Raw genomic sequence first — 9,679 nt, forward strand, 5'->3', positions numbered from 1 at the left:
GATCGCCGCCGGTGCCCCCCGCGCGCGGGGACAAAGGAAGCCGGAGACGGGGTGTTGTCGCCTCTGTCCTCGCGGGCTCGGGCTTGCAGAGGCCGAAGCGGGGGGCACGGCCGCGTCCAGCGCCGGCCGCGGGGCCCGGGGAGGGGGGCGATCGGCCAAGTTGCGGCGGTCCTGCCTTTTGTGCTGGGGGGGGGGTGCTGCGCGGGGAGACTTTTGACAGGCACTTCCCGCCGCTCAGGTTAACAGGTTTGAAAGATGCCGAGGAAGTTGCACGGCGCGCGCGGTGCGGCCGCGGCTCGGGGCGGCGGGTCCCTCCCGATCACCGCGCACCCCAGGCCTGCAGCGGGAGCGGCCCGCGAGGGGGCTCGAACCTGCAACCTGGTGCACACAACGGCAGCCTCGCAGGGTGCCCCGTGGGTGGGGGACTGTGAGCGCGCGCCAGCCTGTCCAGTTACCCGCGGTTGACGGTGACAGTGGGGTAAAGTCCACCTTTGACCGGTGCATCCGCAGCATCCTCGGGGCAGTAGCCTGACACCCGGACCGCCTGCGTCCCCCGGGTGGACTGACAGTTACGTAATGATGGGGGTCAGCCCCCCACGACTGATGATGCACCTCGTCACCTCGCAGACCGGTGCCTGGACCTGACTTTCCTATAATTAGCTGAAAGATATAAAACTCCTCATGTTTTCAGTTAAGGTAACTTGGGAAATGTGAGTTAAAGTTAGCAGGCCTTATGGAGGGACGGACTGTCCACAAATAGGGAGCAGCCCGAATGGAAAATGGGGAAAGGTCACATTTACATACTTCGCGCGGCCCTGTGTTTGAATTGATTTTCTTTTGAGAAGGTTGGTCATTTGGTGCTAACCTGGTGTGTCTGAATTGTGTGAATGCTGTAAACTCATTACAATGAGTATTGTTAATGCCTTCTGATTAATATAACAGCATTTGTTTTAAATGATTCTGGCCTGGAGGAGACTTTGTGTTTTTTTTTTTTTTGTTTTTTAATTTTTCTACTAGTTTATTTACAATAAATATTCAAATACAAATTTGAACAAATTATTTCAATTTCCCTCATGGAGGGGGAGACCTTTTACCTCTTAACAAGTTAAAAATATTTAACAACTTCTCCCCTTTTGGTTATCTCGTAAGGAAACTTCTTGTTTTCTCATCTTCACGTGAGCCCTTCTCTTCACCCATTTGCACAGATGTATGGGATCAATGGCTTCTTCATGACTTCTTTGTTGTTGCTGATGAATGCAATTATTTGCTGAATATGACAGCATTTAAAAACATTAACGTTTTGTGCAAACAAAAGCGACACTATAACAAGAACTATTATGACTGTAATTCTTCAGGATGGAAGATTATAGTAAAAAATTGCAGGGTTCTAGATTAAAAGATCAATTGTGTTAGTCTTTGATTGCAGTTTTGGTTTTTTAGTCATATTTCTAGGATGTGTGGTATTTTTGTTTCTGCTAAACGAGAGTTACTTGTGTAAGTGCAACATCTCTGGTGACAGTAAATAGACTACCTTGTATGAGTAAGTAAAAATCTAAACCTATTCTGTTGTCTAGTACTACTCTGCAAGATAATTTGATATTTTTCCTATTTGGAATAGAATAGTTAAAATTATTAATAAGGAGGTCAGTTTAGGATTCACTATATATGATACAGTGAGATAATAGAATTAACTAAGACATTTGTCTTAATTTCTAATGCTGCTGTAACAGAGATACCATTAATGAGTAATTTTAAAGAACAGGAATTCATTTAGAAATTAAGTTTAGGAGAGAAGCCCAAATGCATGCCACTGGCTTTTCGAGGAGGATCTCTTTGTATCTTTTGGGGAATCACACTTCCTGTATACTGGTCATTCCATGATTCCTTGGTGATCCCTTTGTTTATACTGTTTTGCTTCTGTGCTCACTGTATTTGTTTGCATGTTTTCTGTTAATAAAATTAGAGGGGAGCTCTGGTGCCCTACTGACAAGAAGCAGTGCTGCAGTCCCGAAGGCACACAGTTCAAATCCACCAGATGCTCCGCTGGAGAAGGAGGGGCAGTCTCCTCCTGTGCCAGTAAGATCTGATTCAAACTTACACGACAAGTTTAAAAAAAAAATTAGAATAGCACACTTGATGGGAAGCATAGTTGGGAAAATGTATAATGCACAATTTACATACAGTATGGCTATCTTTTATATCTAAACACCTCACACTAATAGTCTAATTAACATAACACAAGGTAGAATTTACAACACGTTTGGAGGGCATGATACAGTCCTTATCATCACCCTGGGAAGAAGAAGGAGAATCCATCTGGTTCTTAATTCATATTTTTTTTTTGGTAGCTATTAAGCTAATGACATCTTCTACTTGTCTTGAGATAGTTGTTTAAGCTCAGTGGGTGTATCCTTTTGATACACAGTCTCAAGTGAGTTTAAATCTTAAGCCATCTGAAAGTCTTGCTGGATCAATGTACTTAGTCTGGAGACATGTGCCCAGGCATCTATTCTATTGAGTTCCATTACTGTGAGTGGTGACCATTTTTGAGTGATGTTTCCTGGTAAGTGGAGCTAATAATGTTAAATTTAAAGATTAAAAATTTAAGGATTACTGAGCAGTTAAATGGTTGTTGTTAGGTGTCATTGAGTATGACGCATAGCAACCCTATGAACAGCAGATCTGAACCCTGTTCTATCCTGTGCCATCTTCACACTTCATGATGCACTGAGGCCCGTTGTGGCAGTCACTGTCAGTCCACCTGGTTGAAGATCTTCAACCAGGAATAACTTCTTTCATTCTCTCCAAGGAATAACCTCTAATAGCAGCATGTCCAGACTGCTAGATGAAGTGTCATCATCTTTGTCTCCAAGGAGCATCCTGGCTGTACTTTCTCCAGGTTTGTTCTTTTGGCAGTCCCTGGGATGTTCATTACTCACCACAGCTCAAAGACTTGTCATCCTTACTCCTTAAGAGGTAGAGATTATTTATGTTTTCCATGTAAGGGAAGGAGAACTTGCATCCTATCCAGGATAAAAAGATCCTGTGTCTCTCTGGAACAAATGGCAGATGTGCTTGTAAAAAAGTGGGGTTCCCCAAGTTTGAGTTCGTGTTCTGTAACACAAGCCACTTAATTGTGTGTAGGTATCATTAGCCGGTGCACTTCACCTGGCTTTCTGGGAATTAATGCAAAAGTTCTCATTCTTTGGTGTACGCTATCTCGAGTCACTAGTAGGTTCCCTTACTTTCCAACTGTTGAGTCTTGTGCCTCTGTGAGCATTCATGAAACTGTCCTATGCTGTTTTAATAGCTTGCAAGCACATTTCAAACTATGATGATGAATTAGCATGTGTGAAACTAGAACCTTAATTCTTAACTTTCAGACATTTTAAACTTTCTATATCTGTGTATCTAAGGCTTATCTTTAAAAGTATCTTTCCTAATGGATGGAAATCCAAGTTCTCTATAAACTTTCATTAAAATCTCAAAAAAAAAATGGTGCACCCACTATGGAAGGCTCTATGGGGCTTTCTCAAAAAGTTGCAAATAGAAATACCATTGGACCCAGCAATTCACTACTGGGAATTTACCATAAAGAAACCATAACTGCCACCCAAGCAGTTATATGCACACCCATGTTTATTGTGGCTTTGTTCGCAGTAGCAAAGAGCTGGAAACAACCTAAGTGACCCCCAACAAACGACTGGATAGAAAAGGTCTGCTATATTCACACAATGGAATATTATTCTGCATTGAAAAACAAAGAACTCATGAAATACACAAAAGGGATGAGCCTGGAGGACATTATGCTGAGTGAAATATTTCAGTCACAAAAGAACAAATACTGCATAGGGCCACTATTGTAAAACAGGACTCTGACATTGAGGTTGGGGGGAGACTGAGAAAGAGGGAATAAAGAAGGCATTCTTGATTGAAACAGATGAGGGCGAGAACTGTTTAAAAGGGATATGTGATTAGGTATTATTGTCATGACAAGAGTCCAGAATGAAGGCTGCATAGTGGAATGGACTGGCTGGGGGGATTATAACAATGAAAGAAGTCTTCTTTTACTTTTCTGAGAAAAGAGCAAATTTGGGGGAAGAGGGGTGGACAGGGAGAAAAATGCAACAAGGAATGACTGGAAATCCAAAGTCTCCGTAAACGTTCATTAAAGTTAAATAAAGAAAAGGAGAAAAAGTTGCAAATAGAAATACCATTTGACCCAGCAATTCCACTACTGGGAATTTACCCTAAGGAAATCATAACTGCCACTCAAGCAGATATATGCATACCCATGCTAGTTTTGTTCACAGTAGCAAAGAGTTGGAAACAACTTAAGTGCCCGTCAACAAGGGATAGAGAAGCCATGGTATATTCACACAATGGAATACTATGCTGCATTGAAAAACAAAGAACTCATGAAATATTATACAAAATGGGTGACCTTGGAGGACATTATGCTGAGTGAAATATCTCAGACACAAAAAGACAAATATGGCTTAATGCCACTGTTATAAAAGAGGACTGACATGGGGGTTGGGGGGAGACTGAGAAAGATGGGATAAATCATGTATATTGCATTGAAACAGATGAGGGAGAGAACTGTTTAAAAGGGATCTATGATTAGATACTATGTTATGACACGAGTGCAGAACAAAGGTAGCATAGTGAAGTGGACTTGGGAGGGATTGAATAACAATGAAAGAATTTTCTCTTTTACTTTTCAAAAAGAAAAGCATACAGGGGGAAGGGGTGGGCAGGGAGAAAAATGCAACAATAAAGGAGCAGAAATCCAAAGTCTCTGTTAACTTTCATTAAAATAAATTTAAAATAGAAGAAAAAAATCAGTAAAGGCTTTCCTATCCAGTGATTAACTGTTCATTTTGTGTGCTGAAGTATTTATCGTATTGAGAGAGGATTAGGATGGGATACGAGCTTTACCCTACTAGGTGCAGCACATTTCAGAGTGCAATACATGGGATGAATTTTACCATTTCTGCTCTTCATGATTCTGATGAAGTTGAGTGTAGGCCCCCCCTGGATGAAACTACAATACCAATAGCAGTTCTGCACATAAATGAGATGGTCATTTGTCAACCTGGAGGCAAAACAATGGGAAGTGACAAGAGGGAGCAGGCTCCTAACTCTAGTACGTTGTCCTGGGGGTACAGAGCTAGGGAGGACCCTGCACACTACCTGCTTGCCTTTTCTTTTAATGAACGTCTGTTAGTGTAAAGTCTCTCTTAGATTAGATATTGACAAATAATTACCCCCACCACCACCCCCTATATTGTGTGACAACCAGAACAGATTTTGTTGAGGCCACGTAAATGTTACAGTTTGTATTCTTCTCTTTTGTTGTTGTTGTAATGTTCCATCTAGTCTCGAGTTTGTATTCTTTTTGTTTTTATTGTAATGTTCCATCCAGTCTCCTGTGACTCATAGTGACCCTATATACAACAGCACTAAAGTCTGCTCTATCCTGTGCTAATCTTATCTCTGACACACCCACCCCCATTACCCCAGTCTTCCTCTTCTTGGCTGTCCCTCCACCCTCCCAAGCATGACGTCCTTCTCCAAGGACTGGCCCCTTCATGTCCAAAGTATGTCAGACAAAGCTTTGGAACCCTTTCCTCCAAGGAACAGCCTGGTTTAAACCTCTCCAGAACAAACCTGTTCATTCCCTTAGCAGCCCATAATATATTCAGTACTCTTCTCCAACACCACAGCTCAAAAGCGTCAATTCTCCTCTGTCATCCCCAGTCATTGTCCAGCTCTCTGATGCATGGCAAGTGATTGCAAAGACCATGGCCTGTATCAGGCACACCTTTGTCTCCAGACTGATATCATTGTTCTTCAGTACTCTGGAGAGATCTCCTCCCAGCAGACTTTCCCAACACAGTATGTCTTTTAATTTTCTGGCGGTTGGTGCCAAGAGTATATTGACTGTGGAGTCAAGCAAACTAAAGCTGTTAGCAATCTCAGTATCCTCACCATCCACCACAATGCTGCCAGTCGGTCCAGTGGTGAGAATCTTTGTTTTTTTGTTTTTGTTTTTAATTTTTCTATTTATTCAAATATTTATTGAAGAACTAGGGAGATAAAAAGTTTATAAAACATGTTCAAAAAGGTGAGGTCAGTGCACAAGTGAAAGACAGAGTATGGTTCACTGAATCACAGCAGTCAGTAGAAAGTGCCTTAGGAAATCAAGAATAAAGATTGCTTCCAGCCTGCACAAGGGTGTGGTTGGGTGGCAGATCAGGAAAGGGGGGAGATTCAAATAGGAGACTTCAGTCTGGATTGTTGATGATACTCGGTATCGACTGTAATTGTCTCTCCTTTTTCTCTCCCCATCTTTGGGCTTAATTTACCAGTAGTGCCCAGGACTGTTCAATGCGCTTTTTCTATACTTGCTTGCATTTCTGCTTTAAAGTCTTCTGCAGAAATAGGCCCTTTTGGAGATTTGGGAGTTTTTTTCCTGTTTTTTGAAAGATTCTTGTCCTTTCGATCGTGGATTTGATGGTTTTGAGTCTTTTCCATTCTGGTTTGATTTTTGTGCATTTTTGGCTGGAGTATCCCGTATAGGTTTCTTCACTTTTTCTTCAGCCTCATCATCTTCATCGTCATCGTCGTCGTCATCATCGTCATCCTCTTCATCAGTGGCAAGTTTCACCTTTTTCTGTGGAATTTCGTTACCACCTGCAGGGGCAGATCTCTTTCCTGATGTACTTAGGAGTTTCACATCCTCCTCCTCCTCATCTGACTCTGCATCTTCCTCCACAGCTACTGAGTGTTGTCCACTTACATGCACAGGCCCTGAGCCACACTTCAATCGTAAGACGACAGGTGATGTTATTTCAAAGCCCCCAAGCGAAACCGTTGGCTGTACAGACATTTTCAAAGTCGCCAGTGTTCCTTTAATTGGGCTGCCCTCATAATGCATTGCCTCTGCTTCAACAATGTGCAATTCATCTTTTGCACCTGCCCCTAAACCGGCCGTTCTTAAAGATAACTGGTGCTTATTTTCATCATTATCCACCTTCAAGTGATAATCTTTGTCAGCTTTCACTTCACAACCGAAAAGGTAATTTAGGGGCTGCAGGGGCTCATGTCCATATCCATTGAATCTTCCATGGGTTCGTGGCTCATGTTTATGTGGGAGAGGACGGCAATAAATCAGCACTGTTGCAGAGAACAGCCGCACAGGATGGAATCACAGCAGGGTGAGAATCTTTGTTTTGTTGATGTTGAGCTTCAATCCATATTGAAGGCTGCAGTCCTTGACCTTTTGCAGCAAGTGCTTTAGGTCCTCCTCTGTTTCAGCAAGCAGGGTTGTATCATCTGCATAACACAGATTGTTGATGAGTCTTCCTCTAATCCTATCTTGATGCCACACTTCTCATAGAGGCAGAACACAGTGCAGCAGGGAAGATGAGGCATAGGAGGGGTGACGGGGCACAGGAGGCGGGGACTCCACTCCCCCCACCAAACCTTACACGCCTTTTCCCTTTTAGATTTACATAAAAGTTGTACACTTCAGCCGCGGTTTGGTTCTCACTGGTTTGGTTTGGTTCTCAGTGGTTCAGAAGTCATGAAATGATCTAGTGTGGCAGTTGTGTACTGATGTAGTCATCTACCATGATGTGATTAGCCTTGATCTGATGTCAGGATCAGGGTGTGTTGCAGCTCCCTATTTGAGGTCACAGTCCTGATCCTATGTAAGGATCCTGGGGTGTGATCTTTCATAAAAGATGAAAGAGCCTGCACTCAACTTTCTTAGATCATCAGGGAAGATTGATGCTAAGACCCATGCAGGTCCCCTACTCCAGTGTTGAAAGTTCGAGACAAGTATTTTCCACCAGAGAAAGCATCCTGGAGAACCAGCACTCTGAATTGGGACTTTTAAGCCTCCTACATTGTGAGAGAATAAATTTGCTAGGGCCGTTTTGCTGTAATATCTAATAGAATCACCTTTTCCTTGTTACAAATCTAGATTTCTTAAGTTTAGAGAAAGAACTGTGGTGGTGGCAGTACATGAAACTACTAACCAGAAGGTTGGAGGTTGAAATCTACTGGCTGCACTTTGGTAGAACGATGAGACTGTTTCTGTAAAGATTTAACAATCTTTGTAACTCTGGTACAGTTCTGTCACGTGAGTTTGACTCACAGAGCTTGGTTTTGATTTGTTTCACCCAGAGAGGCTGGTTATCCTTGATTTTATGTAGTTTTGGAATTTCAAGGCATAATCTTAAATCTTAGTATTTAACTAAAGCAGAATTAGTACTCTGAAACACAATTGATCATAAGAGAATTCTTCAGAAAATGAAGACCACAATGTTAGGTTTAATGTGATAGTTGTAAATAGTTTCAGACCATAGTTTCCCTTTCTCTTAAGTACTTTTTTAGCTCCCTTTATACTTTTAAGGTAAATGAATAGGAAATAAATGCCAACATTTTTATTAAAGATATAATGCCTGAGCTATGTATAAAAAGGAAAAAGAATAAAACTAATCTATAAGAACACAAAAAAGGATTACAGTTTATAAATACTGAGACTTAACTGCACTAGCCTGCAGTGAACATATATTTCCAGAGCACCCCCTGGAGGCAGGACCAGATGTGCCCCTGAGAACATGGGTCTAAACTGGTGAAAACTAGACATGATCAGGAATGAGAAGTGCCCCGATACTGAAGTTGGCTTGCATAGAGCCTTGACTGAATGCATTTATGTCCATGAAAGAATAGAACGGCTTAGTTCTCTAGTGTGCCTGTAACAGAAGTACCACAAGTAGGGAGCTTTAACAAATGGAAAACTGTTTTCTCATTGTTTAGAAGGCTTGAAGCCTGGATTTAGGCTGCTGGCTCTAGGGGAAGGCACATCTTGGCTCTGGAGGAAGTTCTCCCTCCACTTCTCCCACTTCCAGTTTCTTAGCTTGCTTGTTTGATAAGCTAAGAAAGCATCCTCCTCAAGGTAAGCCACAATTTGTTGTGATCCACACAATCAAATGCCTTTGCAGAGTCAACAAAACACAGATAGACGTTCCTCTGGTACTCTTTGCTTTCCACCAAGATCCGTCTGACATCAGTGATAATGTCTCTAGTGCTATGACCTCTTCTAAACCTAGCTTGTATTTCCGGTAATTTTCTGGTGATGTGCTATTCTAGTCATTTTTGGATAATCTTCTGGATTTTGCTTGCATGTAATATTAATGATATTGTTCAATAATTTCCACATTACCTGGTCACCTTTTTTGGGGAATGGGAATAAATATGGATGTTTTCCAGTCAGGTGTCCAAGTAGTTGTTCTCCAGTTTTCTGGGCACAACCTGGTGAGCACCCAGAACCCTTGATTGCACTCATGTGAAACCTATACTCATACCAGGAAGCAGTTCTCAAAACAGAGCAAGGAAACAGTACTTGGTTCAAAGCCAGGAAAGGAATATGTCAGGGCTGCATCCTGTCTCTATACCTTTTCAATCTATATGCAGAACAGATCATTAAGGAAGTCGGGCTTTATAAGGAGAATCAGGATTGGAAGAAGGCTGACTTATCAACAACATCTGCGTTATGTAGTTTCTTGCTGAAACTGAGGATGACCTGACGTACTTGCTACAGAAGGAGGTCATGGACTGCAACCTTTAATAAGGATTGAAGCTCAACATAAAAAAGACAAAGATT

The 9,679-nt window shown here is 42.0% G+C and overlaps 2 pseudogenes; one reads left to right on the forward strand and one right to left on the reverse strand.

Moving 5' to 3' along the window:
* LOC102850148 overlaps nt 1-217 on the forward strand; it is a 156,154-nt pseudogene extending 155,937 nt beyond the window's left edge.
* A 6,173-nt stretch (nt 218-6,390) lies between these two features.
* On the reverse strand, nt 6,391-7,134 carry LOC102854531 (annotated as a pseudogene).
* Between the last annotated feature and the right edge of the window lie 2,545 nt (nt 7,135-9,679).

This window comes from Elephantulus edwardii, unplaced genomic scaffold, assembly GCF_000299155.1.
Source record: "Elephantulus edwardii isolate Elephantulus edwardi_28Jun2011 unplaced genomic scaffold, EleEdw1.0 scaffold00055, whole genome shotgun sequence".
Lineage (NCBI taxonomy): Eukaryota > Metazoa > Chordata > Mammalia > Macroscelidea > Macroscelididae > Elephantulus > Elephantulus edwardii.